This window comes from Suricata suricatta, chromosome 1 (genome assembly GCF_006229205.1).
Source record: "Suricata suricatta isolate VVHF042 chromosome 1, meerkat_22Aug2017_6uvM2_HiC, whole genome shotgun sequence".
NCBI lineage: Eukaryota > Metazoa > Chordata > Mammalia > Carnivora > Herpestidae > Suricata > Suricata suricatta.
Window position 1 is genome coordinate 88,257,762 of NC_043700.1, and position 21,173 is coordinate 88,278,934.

A 21,173-nucleotide genomic window follows, 5' to 3' on the forward strand; every position below is an offset into this window, starting at 1 on the left:
CTTCTTGCTAAGAAGTAAGAAGTTTCCAAGCAATTGCGCATCAGGGATTTTGCATCTATTGCTCAGTGAAGAGACGTTTCATTGTTTCCTTAACTGTGTCCTAGGCTTCCATTCTCCACCCAGGCCCATTCCACTACATATTGAAATTACCATTTCTCTGAAGTAAGACAAAGCAATTCTTCCCCAACATGCCAGAAACTTTACTTATGACACTGTGGTAAATAAAACAGATTATCCTCCCTAAGATTTAAATAGCTACATTAATTTTATTTGTATCCTGGCTTAGCAGATCATGAAGGCAATGTTAGTAATTAGCACTTTTTTCACTCTTAGTGTTTAAATATTTATGATTCTTGTGCTCTGCTCCACCCTTTTTATATTCAAGTGCTAGTTTGCACAAGATGAAAGTTAAACATAGTTGAAAGAAAACTCTATATTATGTTTCATACCTCTGTTTGAGATACTTACTAGCTCTTCATTGAGATTGACCTGTCCTGATGCTGCATCAATCCAAATTATGTATTCAAGCCAGTAATGTCCTCCAAAAGATCAACCCGAACAGCTGACTTGTCACTTCTTCCTAGCTCATGCATACCGCCAACCACGCATGTTATCACGGTACAGTAACTATGGTGATTGTGTTAAAGTTATTGTAAGTAGAACGTTGGGGAAGAGAGAGGCAAGCTGAATGGCCTCAGCAATAAACTAAGAATAAAACAAATTTATTAACCTTGAATAATATTTAACTATCAAAACCTACACACTTAATGTAGTATTTTCTTCATTAACACTGAATTCGATTTTCTGTCTTTCTTTGTGTCTCTCTTTCTAGTTTTCTTTCCTTCTTCTCAGTAGACAGACAACACTTATTTCTAATATATCATTGGTGATAAATGTCATGACAAATTTAGAGCACTATGGAAGGCAGAATAATGTCACCCCTAAGATGTCAACATCCGAATCTCTGAGACCTGTAAATATGTTACCTTACACTGCAAAAGGAACCTTGCAAATATGATTGTTAAGGATATTGTAATTGAAAGATTATCCAGTTGGGCGCAATGTAATCATGGGAGTCTTTATCAGGAGATAGAAAGGTTAGTCAATAGTAAGTGATAAGACAACAGAAAAGCAGGCTGGAGGGATATAAGAAAGTGACCATGGGACAGGGAATGCAGGGGGTCTCTAGAAGTTGGTAAAGGCAATGAAACATGTCTTCTAAAGCCTTCAGAAGACACACAGTCCTTTTGCCATCTTGATTTTATATTTTGAGCTCCAGTACAGTGAGAGAAAAAAATTGTTTGGTTCAGGAACTGATAGTTATTTGAGAGAGCAGCAATAGTAAACAAATAAAAGTATTGCCAAAGGAGATTCAGAGACAGAAATCCCCCTTTTTAGCTCAATGATTGAAGAATGCACTGGAAGTAAAACTATAACTGAATAGCACTTTGAATGGTTCATAGGATTTCATTTGATGGATATTGTGGAGTTGTGGGCTTCTGTTCCAATGACCTTAATAATCAAAGACCACTATGTGTGCTACTAGTTTTGAGTGATAAGTGTTTGAAATTGGCTCTTGGTAGGAGTTCAATATGTTACTTGGCGAATTAGTGCATGAATGAATGAACATATAGGCATTTTGTCAGGAAATAATAGAAATATCCTGAAAATGGCAATTAACACTATGTGGATAGAAAGCATTATTAAGCACAATAAGGGTAGAAGAGTAGATATCAAGACTCAAGAATGTGGCTCTGAGAGTAAGCATTTTCATCAGCCTCCTGAATCATGCTGAAAATTATGTTTAAAATACAGGTTACCATGCTTTGCCCTTTAATGTCAATTTTATTGTCTTTGTGAATGCACTGAGCCTGCCATTTGACTAGGGGTGTCAGAAAATTCTTAGTCCTCAAAAGATTGGGAATCACTGCACCAGAGCATTTAATCCATATTTTTGATCTACTAATTCCTAATCAGGGAAAATAGCTTTAAAAGGATCAAACCATTTATTATCAGCACAGACACCATGCAGTAGCTGATCAAATTGTGTACATTCTGAGAAAATTTATTGAGGCTGTGATTTTTGCTTTCTTTCAGGTCTAAGGAGAAAACTTAATTAAAGCTAGCAAAAATGTGAGAGGAAAGCTGTCAGAAAAAACAAAAAAATAACACAACTGAAATAAACATACATTTCTGAGCCTTTTTAATAATTTAATTGAGATTATTAAATATTTGAGCAAATATTCAGACTTGTATATGTATATGTGTGTACAAACATAAATAAAAAGAAAACCACTCCCAATGACAATTCTCAATTTCAAAATTAAGGAATCAATCCCATTTAGAATTGTACAAAAACCATAAGATACTTAGGAATAAACCTAACCAAGGAGGTAAATGATCTGTACTTTAAAAACTAGAGAACAGTTATGAAAAAAACTGAAGATGAGACAAAGAAATGGAAAAGGAAAAGGGCACCTAGGTGTCTCAGCTAAGCATCCAACTTCAGATCAGGTCATGATCTCAAGGTTCATGAATTCAAATTCTGCACTGAACTCTGCTGTCACCAAACAGCCCACTTCAGATCCTCTATTCCTCCCTCCCTCTTTGCCTTTCCCCCTCCTGCACTCTCTTTCTCTCTCAAAAGTAAACAAAAGCATTTTAAAAAATCCATGCCCAATTGAAAGAATAAATATTGTTAAAATGTCTATACTACCCAGAACAATCTATACATTTAATGCAATCCCTATCAAAACACCACCAGCATTTTTCACAGATAGAACAAACAATCCTAAAATTTCTGTGGAATTATAAAAGACTCTGAAAGCCAATGTAATCTTGAAAAGGAAAAGAAATGCTGGAGGCATCATATTCTGGACTTCAAGCTGTATTGCAAAGCTATAGTCATCAAGACAATATGGTACTAGCACAAATAGACACATTGATCAATGAAAAAGAATAAAAAAAAAAAAACCAAGAAATGACCCAGCATTATATGGTCCATTCATCTTCAACAAAGCAGGAAAGACTAACCAATGGAAAAAAGACAGTGTCTTCAACAAATGATGTTGGAAGAACTGGACAGCAATATGCAAAAGAATGAAACTGGACTGCTTTCTTACACTGTACACAAAAATAAATTCAAAATGGATGACAGACCTAAATGTAGAAAGGAAACCATCAAAATCCTAGAGGAGAACATAGGCAGTAACTCCTTTGACATCAGCCATAGCAACTTCTTACTCGATGTGTCTCCTGAGGCAAAAGAAACAAAAAGCAAAAATGAGCTATGGGAACTTCATCAATATAAAAGGCTTCTGCACAGAGAAGGAAACCATCAACACAGCTAAAGAGCAACCTTTGGAGTCAGAGGAGACATTTGCAAATGACATATTGTATAAAGGGTTAATATTAAAAATCTGTAAACATCAAACTCAGTACCCAAAAAACAAATAATCCAGTGAAGAGATGGGCAGAAGACATGAATAGACTTTTTCTAAAGAAGACAGTTACGTGGCTAACAGACACAAGAAAAGATGCTCAACATCACTCACCATCATGGAAATAAAAATCAAAACTACACTTAGATATCACCTCACACCTGTTAGAATGGCTAAAACTAACAACAGAGAAAACAACAGATGTTGGTGAGGATGAGGAGACAGAGGGACCCTCTTACACTGTTGGTGGGAATGACAACGGGTGCAGTCACACTGGAAAACAATGTGCACTTTCCTCAAAAAGTGAAGTAGAATTATCCCACAATCTAGCAATTATACTACTAGGTATTTACCCGAAGGATACAAATACCAACTCAAAGTATTTCAAATACCCAATTTTTATAATAGCATATTAACAATAGCAAAAATACTGAAAGAGCTCAAATACCAATTGACTTATTAATGCATAAAGAAGCGGTGGTATATATATCATATATATGATAGATAGTGGTGGTATATATATATATATATATACACACACACACATATATCACTCAATCATAAAAATAATGACTCTTACAATGACATGGATGGAGCTAGAGTGCATTATGCTAAGTGAAATAAGTCAGTCAGAGAAAGACAAATATATGATTTCAATCACATGTGGAATTTAAGAAACAAAATAAATGAACATAAGGGGTAAAAAGAAAGAGGCAAATATAGGGGGTAAAAGAAAGAGGCTGAGTCACTAACTACAGAGAACAGAATGAGCGCTGCTGGAGGGGAGGTGGGCCGGGGGCCGGGCTGAATGAGCGATGAGCATTAAGGAGGGCACTTGTTAGGATGAGCACTGGCTGCCATATGTCATTGATGAGTCACTAAATCATACATGTGAAACTAATATTACACTGTATGTTAACTAACTGAAATGTAAATAAAAGCTTGGAAGATAAAATTGAGGGGCAAAAGCAGAAAGATGGGACAAACCATGCTTCATTTTTCTTGTAGTTAGTGCTTACAAAATATAAATCTTACTGATCAATGCAATATTTAAAAAAATACATTCAACAGAAAATAATTAGAATTCCAAAGTGTTCTTTGATTTAGTCTATTAATGACAGTACCTGTTCTTCTTGATTATGGAGAGAATGTACATATCCTGTGGTTAACACGGATCTTTAGGACAAATGGATATTGTTTTATATCTCCAGGCTTATAAGAGTGGAGGGAGTGTTGAGTGAGTGACTCATCGTTGGTTTAAAATGGCTTTCTTTTTTCCTGGGAATGATGATGTGTGTTGCAAGACTAAGAGGATAAGTACTTAAAAGTGCCGTTTTATTTGTGTCCATTATTTTAAAAGTCTCTCTTCTATTACAGGTTAAAAATGGAAACCTAAAGTGTAGTTTTGTTTGGCCTAGGATTTTTAATCCAGAAGTGGTATTTTATAGATTAATCTATACTTTAAAAATATTTTAGGACTGTGTCAGTGTCTCCTGAGTGCTTTGCTTACATAAAAATATGGAGTAAAATGCCATCCATAAGAATAGACAATTTCCTTTCCTCACAGTTTGGTCTACTTACATTATCAAGCCTGCTGTCCAAGTCATACCAGAATTGCAAATGGGCACGTAGAGATAAATCATTTAAAGTAACTGCACCTAAGAGCACTTCTCGTTAGCACTAAAATACCGAGGATTCCAAATGCTACAGAGTGACTTTTAGGCAAGAAAATACATCCTTTTAATTTAATTATTCCTCATCTTATCATTGGCAACTTGGTAAGTCGCAAGTGTTATTAGAGCTGTATTTAAGTGGGAGAATTCATGTCAAAAAGATTACGTTTATCAGCATCATTAGCAGAAAGAGATATAACAACTTTTTAAATACCAGAGGATGCCATGAACGAAATCATTCTGCCTTACAGGAAAAGAAACCAAGAAAAAACATTTTAGAGATATTAAAGTGCACCATGCAGTGTCCTTGGAAGAATAGCTTTACTTTTAAATAATGAAACATTACAAGTTATTTTTGACACATTATCTTATAAAACAGATACATATAGATCCCTATAAGTAGAACAACAACCCTTCAATGACAATGAATTTGAATTTTTAGCAACTGGAAGATGAAGAGGACAGAACATTGAGGTGTAATATAGCAAGGCTTCTAGTTAGATTGAAAAAGTAGCAAATGTCATTTATATGAACCATTATGTAGAAAGAGATGATCATTTTATGATTTGGACAACATTCATGATTGTGTCTGTGTTCAGCGCTGATTGTGAAACAGTCTGAAATTTTCCTTGATCCTCAGGGCCACAGAGGGGACTTCTCTGATGTTGATGTTCTGTGAAAGAGTTTATATTAAACAGGAGAACCCAAGAACATACCTATGTCTACCAGGCCAGTTTCTCACACTAAAACCTGATTGTGCCAGGATAGTTTCTAGCTATCAAGGTTTACTCTTTCCTTTCTGAAAGATTTTCAGTAATGGATCACATGTACGTTCTTGGAACAGATCCTTTTTGTTAATGATATATTATTCTTTGGTATATACCACTGTATTTATTTGCTAATGTTTTTAGCGGTCATTTATTTTCATAAGAATGTTTGCATGGATCACTTCTCGGCCTTTTGGCTGAGATCAAGTGAAGAATGTTTGGATGGTAATTTGTTTTCCAATATCCTTGTCTAGTGTTGAAAGCAAGTTTATATTGACTTCACAACATAAGTTGCAAGCCATCCCCTGTTTTGAATCCATTAAAAAGTTTGTAAAAGTTTATATTTACTTACACGTTTTAAAATGTAAAAGGTTTCAACAGTGAAACTATGTGAGCTTTTTAATTTACTTTGAAAGACTATTATGTGTTGATTCTATTTTATATGCAATTGTCTCTTTATCCTTTTTATAAATAATTTTCCCAAAGATTTTTTCCATACTCTTACTATTGTACAATTACTGGTATAATAATACTTATAATAGTTTACGTCTGTTTACTATGTAGAACTTATAGTGGTGTCCATCCATTTTCATTACCTATTTTGGAAATTTATTTTTTGTTTTTCCAGATCAGCCTTGCTATGATTACAGAGAATGTATTAACATTTTTAAAGAATTGACTTTGCTGTTTTCTTTTTTTTTAATTTTCTTAATGTTTATTTTTGAGACAGAGAGTGAGAGAGAGAGAGAGAGAGAGAGAGAGAGAGAGAGAACAAGCTGGGGAGGGGCAGAGAGAGAGAAGAAGACACAGAATCCAAAGCAGGCTCCAAGCTCTCTGTTATCAGCACAGAGCCCCATGCAGGAATCAAACCTTGGCTCCTGAGCAACCCAGGCACCCTGTTGGTTCCCTTTATTATGTATGTTTTGTCCTTTCTTCTTATTATTATTTTCTTAATTTTCATTTCTTTGGGTTTTATTTATCGTTTCTTCTCTGCTCTAATGATGGAGGGATAGATCATTTATTTCCAGCTTTTCTCTTTTTTCCTCATATATCCATTTAATGCTGGAAAGATATGAAAATTTTAAAACTGTACACATCAAATACTTTCTTCTAGTGTAGTAAACTCTATACTATAGTGAACTATTCCACATAGTGCTTTATGCCTTATCGATTACTTTGTCTTATGTTAGAATATCAGCTTTATTTATTTTTCTATGGTATATTTTTATAGACTTTTATCTGGGTCTGTATGTTTAATGATGTGTCTGTTGTAACAGTATTTAGTTTATTTTTTCAGCTTGATAGTCTTTGTCACTTACTTTCAATATTTAATTTATTCAAATTTAATTTAGCTATTATATATTAAATTTTATGTGCACCATGTTACTATTTTACCTTTTTCTGTTTTCGCCTACTTTTTTTTTGTTCAATTTGCTCCATTCTTTTGTGAGCAAATTATTCTTGCCTTTAGTATTTAGCTTTGTTTTCCCTCTATATTCTTCTGAATCTTTTCTCTATGCCTAATTTATCCTAGAATGACAACATGCATTCTTCATTCATTTAATTCTAATTCAAATTAGTATAACCTCTTTTTCTGTAATGTTACAATATTAGATGGGATAATACACCTATTATATCCAATCCCTTCTACCTTCTGCTTTATTTTCATCTTGCATTTTACTTCTACATATATTTTAAGATTTTTAAAATTTTTAATGTTTTTTATTTATTTTTGTGAGACAGAGAGAGACAGCGTGAGCAGGGGAGGGTCAGAGAGAGAGGGAGAGAGGTACAGATCAGAAGCAGGCTCCAGGCTCTGAGCTAGCTGTCAGCACAGAGACCAATGCAGGGCTCAAACCCATGAACCATGAGATCATGACCTGAGCTGAAGTTGGATGCTCCACAACCAACTAGCCTCCCAGGCATCCCATATTTTAAGATAAAGAAACAGTTCTAGTATTGTTAATACAGGTTTTAGCAAGTATTCATTTATGTCTATCCACCTAATTTTCCTTTTCACTGCTCATTTTTATAAAAATATTGTGTTTTCTACAATAATTCTTTTTCTTCTACTTGAAGAAATCTTTTTAGTAAAAGGTTATTGAAATTTTGATGGCAATTAATTTCTGTCCTATTTGAAAACAATTTTCTTGTCTTCAACTTTGAAGGCTTGTTTTGGGTGGAGGTTTTCCCCAATACTAAGTTCTAGATAATCAGATATTCCAAATTATCTCTTTTAAACACTTCATTTATTAATTCCCTTGCTTTCATTTAAAAATCAGATTTGTGAATTCTTGTAAGGATTCCACAAGACAGCTAAAAGAAATAAAATACACATATATCAACAAGGAAGATTTCAAATTTTTACTATTTGCAAGTGACATGATATATTACGTAAAAACACTGAAAGACTCCACCAATAAGGCGCTAAATCTGATACACAAATTCAGTAAACTCAAAGGATACACAACCAATGTACATTAACTGGTTGGTTCTATTTCTGTACACCAAAAATGAAGCAGAGGAAAGAAAACAAGGAACTAACCTCATTTACAATTGTACCAAAACCTATAAGGAAAGGAAAAAGTTGACTGAAGAAGTAAAAGATCTATCTGAAAACTATAGAAAACTTATGAAAGAAATTCAAATTGGAATGAAAAAGAAAATCCATGCTCATGGGTTGGAAGAACAAATTTAGTTAAAATGTCTACACTACCCAAAGTAATCGACACATTTAGTGAAATCCCTATTAAAATATCACCAGCATTATTCACAAAGGTAGAACAAGCAATCTTAAAATTTGTATGGAACCACAAAAAGACCCTAAATAACCAAAGCAGCCCTGAAAAAGAGAAGCAATGCTGGAGGCATCACATTCTGGACCTCAAGTTATATTACAAAGGTGTAGTCATCAGGACAGTAGGGAACTGGCATTAAAAACAGACACATAGACCAATAGACCAGAATAGAAAACCCAGATGAACCTACCAACTATATGGTCAACAAAGCAGAAAAGACTATCCAATGGAAAAAAGACAGTATCTTCAACAAATAATGTTGGAAAAATTGGACAGCAACATACAAAAGAATAAAACTGGACTGCTTTCTTATACCATACACAAAAACAAATTCAAAAAGGATGACAGCCCAAAATATGAGAAAGGAAACCATCAAAATCCTAGAGGAAAACATAGGCAGTAACTTCTTTGACATCAGCATTAGCAACTCCTTACTAGACATGTCTCCTGAGACAAGGGAAACAAAAACAAAAATGAGCTATTGGGATTTCATCAAGATAAAAACTTCTGCATAGAGAAGGAAACCATCAATAAAGCTAAAAACAACCTTTGGATTGGGAGAAGACATTTGCAAATGACCTATTGGATTAAGGGTTAGTATCCAAAATCTTTAAAGAACTTATCAAACACAACACTCAAAAAAACAAGTGATCTTGTGAAGAAATGGGCAGAAGACAAGAAGAGAGATTTTTACAAAGAGAGACATCCAGATGGCTAACAGACACATGAAAAGATGCTCAACATCACTCATCATCAGGGCAATACAAATCAAAACCTCAATGAGATACCCCCTCACACCTGTTGGAGTGGCTAAAATCAACAATTCAGGAAATAACACTGTTAGTAGGAATGCGAACTGGTTCAGCCACTCTGGAATAGTACAGGAGAGATTCCACAAAAAGTAAAAAATAGAATTACCCTACAATTGCACTCTTAGGTATTTACCCACAGGAGACAACAATACTGATTTGAAGGGATACATACACTCAGATATTTTTAGCAGTGTTATCAACAATAACCAAATTATGGAGAGCCAAAATGTCCATCAACTGATGAACGCATAAAGAAGTTTTATATACAATGGAATATTTGTCAGCCATAAAAAGGATGAAATCTCACCATTTGCAATGATATGGGTGAAGTTAGAGAGTATTATGCTGTATGAAATAAGTCAGTCACAGAAAGGCACATAACATATGATTTTACTCATATGTGGAATTTAAGAAGCAAAACAGATAAGATGGAGGAAAAGTAAAAAGAGAGGGACAAACCAGAATAGAGACTCTTAATTATAGGGACCAAACAAGTTTGCTGGAGGACACGTAGGGCGCGTATGTTAAATGGGGTTGTGTATTAAGGAGAGGACTTGCTGTGGTGAGCACTGGGTGTGGCCTGTGGTTGCGAATCACCAAATTCTACACCTGAAACTAATTTTACACTATCTGTTAACTAATTGGAATTTAAATAAAAATGTGAAAAATAATCTTGTTAACAGTGTAATTATATGTACTAATTAATAGTATATTGTATTATTTATAATAAATAATATAGTATATTGTTATGATTATTATTCAATCCTAGCATTATTATTTGACCATATTTTTTAAGTTGAAACCTTCTATAGAAATTTTTCATCTTCTAGTTTTTTTTCTTTTTTCTTTCCTTTGAGCTTAATATTCAAAGATTTTAAAATTCTTTTTTAGGTAAATTCAATATCTATATTACCTATGGGTCTGTTCTGTTATTTTTTTTTTCTTGATTATTGGATATGTGGTCCTGTCTTTGTTGTTTTTGTTGTTCACATAAATGTTTTATCCATTGCCAGGCGTTAGATGTTGTAAAAAATGTAGTGCTCCAGGGCGCTCATCATACTCTGCGCCTGGTACGATAATAAATGTTTAACATAATCCAATAAGACAGGCTGTGATGGATAAAAAATGGTCAATAAAAGGCCCCATTAAAGTTTTTTTTTTTTACCTCCTATTCACTCTGGACCCCAGAGTTTTCCCCAGTGAGTCTAGTATATTCATTAGGGCCATTTTATCTGATGGGTCCCATTTCACTGTTACTTCAACACACTGCAGAAAATCTTATTCTGCTTTTCAGAAGCTTTCTGTGTAATTTTTTTCCCTTCCTACCCCATGTAGCCCAAGTATAAGTCAAACATTCTGAGGGAAAAATAATCACGTGCTTGAGACACTCAAATCTTCATCAAAAGCCCTCTATATACTTCTGACCTTCCGCAGCAACCCTCTGTCTATTTTGTATTAAACAGTAAAAAGGATCCTCAGTCACTTGCCCCTGTTCAGAATCAGCAAATTTTTATGGGAATTAAAGCAACTTTAGAGGGCGAGCCTCTTTCTCTGTGTTTCTTCATTCTCCAGTATTTTATCTATTCTAGATCGTTTTAAGCAGAATCCTACTTTGCTTGAATTGAGGATTTCTATGTTACCTGACTGTTTTAGTTTCCCAAGGGCCAGATATCCCATTCTACCCAGAAGCAACATGTATGTGATATTTTTATAGTAAAGACAATACAGCTGACTCTAATCACTGATGACTAGTTGATACCTTAATATTTTTTACTCATTTGAGAAACTTTCACCGTCACTCTCCAGCTTTGAGTTGAAGGAGATATGTCAGACTAGTGTAATCCATGTTTTTTGACCCTGAGTTTTTTTCAGACTCGAGGATATATTTTCAAATATGATCATGGAGTGGTTTTTCACTCAGTATTACAAATTTAATTTTGAATGAAGTAATTCTAATTAAGAAAATTCTGCATCATAACTCTGCTGTGTGACTGGCATGGAGAACATAATAATAACGATATTGATGATCATATTAATGAAAACTTGCTGGCATCAAGAATGTTTCAGGCACTCTGCATATTTCTATGTTAAGATTATTTTACTTATTTTTATAGCATCACTTTAAGAGACATACCAATATTCAGTTTCATGAAAATGTAGAACTTGATATTTAAGAAGGTTCATTTACTATCCGTGAGATATAGAATCCGTAAATAGCCTATTTCAGAGGCACTGAGGCAGCCTTTTACCATTAGACTGTACAAATAAAAATACAGGATTAGTCTTTAACTGAGGAAATGAGCATTGTTTTGCGTTGTTAATTTCCTACCTTTCTAGAAGATTTTAATAAAATGTTTGAATTCAGCAGCTTTATTCTATCCAGAAGCATATGAATTGCTCTATTTGTGTGCTCTGGAGCAGAAGCTAAATTAAGAGAAAAATGATAAATAAATGAAATGACACCCTCCTCTCAGAGATGGGGGAATGTGCTTGTCAAGGAAGGATATTCATTATTCAAGGACTCAAATTTATTTCATTAAAAAGTACACATATACTTTGAAGAATATTCAAAATTCAGCTATAAGCTTTTACCAAAAACAGGGTTAAAAAAAACTCTAGGATGCTTTTACCTTTGTACTAAACAGTGGGATATCAACCATTTTCCACTTCTGATTCATGTTAGTCAATATTTTGTGCTTTTGTGGAAAGGTATCATAAATCTTGTTATAGATGGCTAATCTAATGTGGTAGAAATTCCAAAAAACTCAGAGTATATGGAAAATTTTCCATGCTTTTATTTGTCAGGCCAGCATTCTTTCATGAATCTCTTTCAAAATATTTATAATCTGTTAGTATATTCTTCCAGACATCAATAACTTCATCCATTTTTATTTAAAAGGGATAGGTTGACAATTGTCATTATACCTTTTTTAAATATTACTAGCTATACTCTTAAGTTTTTAAAGAAACCACTTTCCTTCTAGGAGTCATTTCACTTTGTTATACTTCAAAAATACATAATGTTAAATAGCATTTAGAAAAGATATCTGAAAGCTTCATCCCAGAATGTTTGATAAGAAAAATAATTTTTTAATTGAAGCATAGGGCACAATTAGCTGGACGTGGAGAATTCCCTTATCTTTGCCAAATCAGAAGTTTCCATTACTTTAGATCATTATACCCAAGAGATCTGAAAAAATGCCCAATTTTGCACATCACATCTTTGACATAGGCCAGGTCTACATTTCAGCCCTAGAGCTCTGGATCCTGCTGAGAATGAAAGGTGAGCACAGAAAACTCATTCTTGCCTTATCTTACCCAGCAGCTTTGCAGCTTTTTTGGCACTTTGAATATTCTACAGGATTATACTGAAGATGGGATTTTCTCAGGTGGTTATTTCTTCTGTTTTCATCAGACACACTAATATGCAACCCAGAGCAACTTTAGAAATATTGGCTTCCCTTATCAACAAGCATCCCTATTTAAGACTTATAGTAATGATTTGCAGAAGTTTTCATTTGTAATAGAAAGGATTTTTTCAATTTCTTCTGTAGTAAGCTACCTGCAATTCTCTAGTGTTAGTTAAACTTAGTCTAATGGATTATGAAATAAAAATGCAATCATGTCTGGGAAAAAAAATTTTCCTTTTTCTCTAAAACAGTGATTCTACCGGTAATCTTCCCTGGCTATCGGCGGCAATAACAGTCATAGAAACAATGTTTTGTCCCAAAGAGCAAAACTTAACTCAATATTTACAACAAAAAAAGGTACAGAAGGCCCCGGAAAAAGCTATAATACTGCAGTATTGATGGTGGGAAGACACATAATTGGATCCCTTGAAAGCCTTATCAGACCACAAATATTAGCTCCCATAAAATTGTCCAATTAGGTCAAGATCCAGGAAAGGAAACATTTTCTCAAAGGCATTTTTGTTGTTAAAATAAAGTCGGTGAAATAATGACCTTTACTATTATTAACATTGTAACTCATAATCCCTATGATGAGAGAAGGCATTCCCTTAATAGTAAACAAAGGAATATTAAAGCTTTATTTTAAATTTCTGTCTTTTAAAAATTGATTTTCTAAGTTATGATAATGCATTTTTTGCTGATGCTCAGCCATGTAGTTATCATTGCACTTTTCCTTCTTTTAGCATGAATGTGAGTAAAATTTGAGTATCAAAATATCAAGAGACATACAAATATGACACAAAATATTTTGTGTCATAAATTGATTAATTTATTAAAGATGGTTTTATTAGAGATGTTCTTACACTCATACAAAGGTAAGCAAATGCTTTTTCTGTAATACATTCTATAGCACTTAGAATTTTTTTAATAGATAAAATAGGTTTGTGCTTTTAATACTTTATACTAGGTGAAGTTTGAATTGTATGCTGCTCCCATTTACCTCACAGCCCGGTGGCGTCCTCCAAATCACTTGTTGTGCCTATTAGCTGAGTACAAAAGGCATCCTTTCTGGCAGTGGACATAGGCAGCTGACCCGAAGGATATCGAGTCTGGCATACCATAAATTCACTGAACTTCCTGAGAATGTTCTTGGATGGAAAGCATATGAAGATGATGCTCTTCTGTTTAAAAGGGGAACAACATTAATCATGCCAATTGCTTTAAAATCTGTATTTATGTGTGCATATATATCACAAATACAGATAAACTTTGGTTTATGTGAAGTAAGAAAGTAAAAGCATGTTATTGAAATAAATAATGTATCTTAATACCATTAGTAGTTTTGTCTAGAATGCAGATTTCTCAAAAGACTTGCATAAGGGTTGTCCATGAACACATTTATTTCTCACCAAGATTTGCAATTCTATGAGTAATCAGCAGACAGAAAAAAAGTTTCTTATGTCCTGAAAAGAAGCACTGAACAGAAAAAAGAAAAAAAAAGAAAAGCCATTGACATTTAAAGGGATCGAAAAGTGAGATTTTCTTAGGTATTAAATAAAACATATATTCAATAAATATATAGTGTTATTTATGTTTACTTTATTGAAGTAGCTGATCTTTTCCTTCATCAAATGAGATTTGAAGAAGTCTTAAAGTGATAATGTAAAATTTTCTTTAAGGCAATAAATTATCTAGTGTTATCTTGTCCTAATGTTGCTACTTCCATGGCAAAGAAAAGAAAAAAAGAAAGAAAAAAAGGAAAAAATTATTATATGTCAGGAATATTTCTTATATGAAAATAATGCTTTAAGTTAAAATGGCTCTTTATTCAATACTTATTATGTGATTAATATTTTTAGCTACTTCACATTATCGGGAAATAATATATACATGAAAATAGTATACTCAAAATGTATTTGTTTCCGAGAAACACTACAATTTTAAACTAGTTTTTCGGAACACTATACTTTTAAGTTAGGTTATACTAAAGAAAATAGCATTTTGTATAATGCTATTTATTTATACACAGTGTTTTTTGATTTTCAGAAAGTAAATTTTTTATGTTAATTTTAACTGATTATTGTTTTTTTGGTACAAAATTATGGTTATACTCAATAACGTCATGAACTTCTTTTCACATATGTATTTAAAATTTCATATATATACTTAACTTCTTTTGAAACACAGTTTATTATCAGACATTGCAAAGCTCTACATATGGAGATAGTACACTCTTATTATAATTTGTTACTCTTCTTGTGAGTTGAAATATCACCACATGAAATATACAGGTCTATAATGTTGTTCCACTAAAATTACATTCTGAGAAAAATGTATTTTGCAGTAGTCAATTAAATAAGAAAAATATTTGCCATATAGCTTCAACTTTTGATAATATGAAAAATAAATTATGGAATTGAGGGCACTGATCTTTGAGCTTTACTGACCCTCTCACAGAACAGAAAGTATAAAGAGCATGTTTCTTGGCAGCATATGGATGTGTAGAGAATAGAGTATTTCTAAGATCCTGTGTTGTGTATGTAAAACAGGTTTTGTGTCTCCATAAGAAATCATCATTGTCAAACTTTATTTTTAAGGAGTTGCTTTCTAACCATTCATAACAAAATTACTCATATTATCTTGTTTCAAAGATTTTATTCTCAGTTTTGTTGTGGGTATCAAAGCATTCTTAATAATTTTAGAAAATAGCATATGACAGATATACAGTATGGAAAGAAAATGCATTTGTAATGAAATATTTGAAGTGTTGAAATGATACATTTTATAAGAGATGCTATTGTGTGTATTCATTTATATATATTTCTGAATATCTCAGGTGAGGTCTGGCAACAAATCCAACTTCTCAACTTTTTAAACTCTTTAACCTACATAGTATTAATTGGTTTAATCACTATGTTTATGTTCAGGCTTTACAACAGAAGTTCTAGGAGGGAAAAGCACAAACCATGCCAGACTTGCATCCTAGTTACAAAACACAGGACCAGAAATAAAATTTTATAAATGTATTTACCCCTCCACAGTAGAGAGAATAGTTGGGTCTGGGGAATATGTATATTTAGATCTACCTTTAAACATCTGGTCTGTAGTCAGAACCCCATAGATACTCCCTGGGGATAAAATTTCAGAGTAAGGCCCACATTCAGCAGCATTGAAGGAGCTGATTCGCCAGTCTCATTTTAATCTCCTTTGCTCTCTAGCTTGGTATAGGGGCTGTACACTCAACTTTTCCTCTAACACTGAAGTCTGAAGCACTGAATATTGGTTTCATCCTTCTGAGGATTATTAACAAGGACAGAGTACTAACACAGAAGATAAGTACGGAAATAACGTGTTTATTTATATGGTTGGATCTCTTTAAAATGTCTAAGAAATTGCTGCTCTACACAATTTAACCAGTGCTATAATTCCCTGATATAAGACTGTTATCTTTATTATATTGCAAATTTCTCATTGATTTCTTTGAGGGAGATGACTGAAATTTTCTTAGTAGAAGCTTAAAGGAAAGCATTAATGAAGAATAGGACTTCTAGGTAATAAGTAAAATATAAATAATAATAGCAACATTAACTGAAAGCTTATTATACTAAGCATGGAACATTCTGAGTCATTTAAATGCCTCCGATATTCTGTAATGGAATAAATACCACCTTACCCACATTTTAGATATAATGAAAATAAGCCTTATAAAGTTTCTAAGTTTCTTTTTTTTAATATTTTATTGTCAAATTGGTTTCCATACAACACCCAGTACTCTTCCCCACAAGTGCCCTCCTCCATCACCACCACCTCTTTTCTACGTTTCTAATAGCCACATAGCTAATAAAACAAGAGCGTAAGATTCAAACTCAAAAAATTTGAATTCACAATTAGCACTTTTAAATAATAGCAAATAATTGAGAACAACAAAATAAGACCAAATAATGTTGGTAACCTGATGACAGTATTTTTATGGATTATAATAATTTATAACTTTTTCTTTTTATTCTGTATGCAAATTATGCATTTGTATCTGACAAGGCTCATGCCATGCAGTTGAGTAACTTTTCTTTGTTTACCTAACTTGTTTAAAATATATTCAGTAGAAAAAATTTTATTCTGTTCCCAGAGGAAAATGCAGGTAAACCTCAATGACTTTTCAGGTTACTTTTATGTAATGAAGACTCTTATGTTTTTCTTCAGTCATTAAATGTTCTTACTTTGATCATTGGAATACCACCCCCATGCACATGTTAACCTGTTCTTTTTGGGTCATCTGTGGTCAAGGACAGGGATGTGGTCAGCCTTTTCTTCCCACCCAATCTCCTTTGTTAGCTTGCCACGTGTGGTTTCTGACCACCTTGGGGTTGGTCTGCGGAAAGAGAGTTAGGAGAAGCACAAAAATTACTTTTAGCAAGCACAATTTCCACATCCCCTTGTAATCTATGAGCCCAGAAGTGTTTAATTCTCTCTCTTTTGAGGGTGCTTTAATGCTTTTTAAGAACTCTTCACTACTGAAGACCGCTTACCTGCATTTCCTTTGACATGAGTGATGTATTTAGCTCTGGCTAGTGGTTCCTGATCAAACTCTCGTTTCTTTCACTGACCCAGTTCATATAAACTTTTCCTGTAGGGGTTTGCAATTCTTTCAGGCTTTCTATCTTTATATTTGGCCAACATAAAGTGTTAAGGAAATACCATTTGGTATAGCCCAAGTGCACTATATATATTTGGGATGGGGGGGTACCACCTCTTCTTTGCCAACTACTAGCAGTTGATCTCTTGTTTTCTCAATGTCTTCAGCTGTAGTCAGATATTTGCCCTCTGTAGTTCTGCAACTTGCCTTTCTGAGTGCTGCATTAATGCTGTTTTCATTTGGGTGGAAATAAAATGAAGACAGCCCCAAGCCCTCCTACTTGATGCAAGTATGAGATATTTAGAATGCTGGCCACTATCTTCAAGGAAATCCTCTGCCAGCATCACAACATTATCCTACTCATGTCCTCCATGTGCCTGTGACTTTCAAGAGTCATGTTTCCAGTCCTTGTCCATTTACTATACCTGAAAGTATAATATTTGTATGGTGGGCCCTTGTCAGTGTAGAATGTATTCATACCTCAGACAACCCAATATAGAAAGAACCGTATTTAGATATTCTGCACAACAAAGGAGTCAATCAATAAAACTAAAAGACAACCTTTGGAATGGGAGAAGGTATCTGGAAATGGCATATCTGATAAAGGGTTAGTATCCAAAATCTATAAAGAAGTTATTAAACTCAACACCCCAAAATGAATAATCCAGTTAAAAATTAGACATGAATAAACTTTTCGTTTCCAAAGATGACATGCAGATGGCCGATCAACACTTTAAAAGATGTTCAATATCACAGATCATCAGGAAAATACAAATCAAAACTACAGTGAGATATCTTCTCACATCTGACAGAATGGCTAAAATCAATTACACAAAAACAACGTATTTTGGTGAGGATGTGTAGAAAGAGGAACCTTTTTGCGCTATTTGTGGATATGCAAACTGGTGCACTCACTCTGGAAAAAGTATATAAATGCCTTAAAAAGTTAAAAATAGAACTACTCTATGGTCCAGCAATAGAATTAGTAAGTATTTACTTAAAGAATACAAAAAGTAGTAATCAAAGAGATGAATGTACCCTGATATTTTAGCAGCATTACCCGCAATAGTCAAATTATAGAAAGAGTCCAATTGTCCATTGACTGTTGAATGCATAAAGAAGAGGTGGTATATGCATACAATGGAATATTACTCAGCAATAAAAATGAATAAGGTCTTTCCATTTGCAATGATATGGATGAAGCTAGTGTTATGCTAAGTGAAATAAGTCAGAGACAAATTCCATTTTATTTCCCACATAAATGGAATTTAAGAAATAAAATAAAGGGGCAAGGGGAAAAGAGAGAGAGAGAGAGAGAAGCAAATCAAAAAAGAGATTGTTAACTACAGAGAACAAACTAATAGTTACCAAAGGGGAGGGGCATGGGGAGATGGGTGAAACAGGTGACAGGGACTGAGGAGGGTGCTTGCTGTGATGAGCAGGAGGTATTGTATGGAAGTGTTGAATCACTAAATTATACACCTGAAGCTCCTACTATACCAATTGTTAAAAGGAATTTAAATAAACACTAAAAAAAATAAGAAAGTGTGTTAATACAAAAAAAAAAGAAAAAAGCTTTAAAAATAAATAAAATATAAAGGGAAGGGAAGAGAGTAAGGAGGGAAGAAAGCAAGCAAGAAGAAGCAAGAAAGAGAGAGCACATTTTCATATGAGAAGTCATCTTCACATGAAAAACAGAGATCTAATCATTTTATAGAGACCTGAAGGAAAAATAAATTAAGGTTCAGTAAGTGTAACTTATTTATGGCTAGAATAAGAACTATGTGAGGAAAGTGGTGTGATGAGATACATTGGAAAAAATTCTGGATGGACCGATTAAGAAAAGGCTGCATGCGTGACACCATCTAGAAAGGAATGAGGAGCCACAGAGGGTTTTAAAGGTAATGAGTTATATCCTTGTAGTTATATTATTTAAAATATCTGAGAACAGAATGAAGATGATATTAGAAGAGGAAAGGGAATCAGGGGAAAATATAAAGCAGGAAGCATGACATTCTACTTGAAAAACAATGAGGAACTGAAATTCAATGGCTATAGGTGATTGGGAAAAAAGAAATCTCGAGAAATATTAAGAAAGCTGATATTATAGTTTCTCTGAAACAATTTGGATGTGTTTATGTGAGATGGGAAAAAAAGATTATGTAATAGAGGCTGCCGGGTGGCTCAGTCAGTTAAGCATCTGACTTGATCTCATCTCAGGTCATGATCCAATGGTTTGTAAATTTGAGGCCCACATTGGGCTCCTCACTAGCCCTGCAGAGCTTGCTTGTGATTCTCCCTCTCTCTCTTTCCCTCCCCTGCTCTCTCTCTCTCTGGAAATAAGTAAATAAGCATTAAAAATTGTGTAATAATTTAGTTATATGTATATACTCATGAAGGGAAAGCCACTTTTATTTCTGAGAATAGCAATGCATTTCATATTGTAACAAAAGTATTTTAGATTAATCTTATGAATTTCTCCACCAGATGTAGAGCAAACACTGTGGACCCCTTGCCCTCCCACCCCATCTCTTCAGTACCTGTAGTGGCTGTATGCTCCTTATCAGTCTTCTCTTCCTGAGCGCTTTGTGTCCAGAGAGCTTGATCCACATCAGTGCGGAAACAGGTAGACTTTCCAACAGGTATACTGTTGAGAGAGCTAGAGGTTATTGTCACTCAAGTCCAAGCAAGGTGATTGTAATGCTTGTTCTCCGAAACCTCTCAGCAGAATTGAGATTTATTCACCCACAGCAATAACTCCCTCATAAATACACCCTTTCTTAGCTTTCCCCAGTCCCTTGTCTAATTCCTCAGTCTGCTTTCTAGCATCAACCAATGTAATTGCCTGCACCAAGGTCTTTAATGAGGGCTTATTTGGAGGATATTCCAAATGAAGACTAGTATCAATTGTCATTGATATTGGTATAATTATAAGGTTCCTTGATAGGTATGGAAAAAAGATAAGACTACAAATTATATCTGTACAATCCATGATTAACATATAGTCACAGGACTTGAGAACAATTATGTGCTTTATTTTTTTTAAATGTTTATTTATTTTTGATACAGAGAGAGACAGAGCATGAGAGGGGGAGGGTCAGAGAGAGAAGGAGACACAGAACCGGAAGCAGCTCCAGGCTCCGAGCTAGCTGTCAGCACAGAGCCCGACGCGGGGCTCGAACCCACGTACGTGAGATCTGACCTGAGCCGAAGTCGGAGGCTTAACCGACTGAGCCACCCAGGCACCCCCAATTATGTGCTTTAGACATGGAAATCAGTTTATCCAGTAGAATGCCATTTGTATTACACTTACATTTAAGATTATTTTTCACCATTTCTGGAATTGCCTCTAATGCTTGCCTCTCTCTTTTTTTTTTATAGTTTATTGTCAAATTGGTTTCCATATGACACCCAGTGCTCTTCCCCATAAGTGCCCTCCACCATCACCACCACCTCTTTTCGCCCCTCTCTCTTCCCCTTCAACTCTCAGTTCATTTTCAGCATTCAATAGTCTCTCAAGTTTTTTATGCTTGTCTTTCAAATATAAATATAATCACATTTTCAACAATGTTCCTGTTTTTGAAATACTAAGGTTAATATCATGAAACAAATGGAGTCATTTGTTAATTTGGTGACTAAA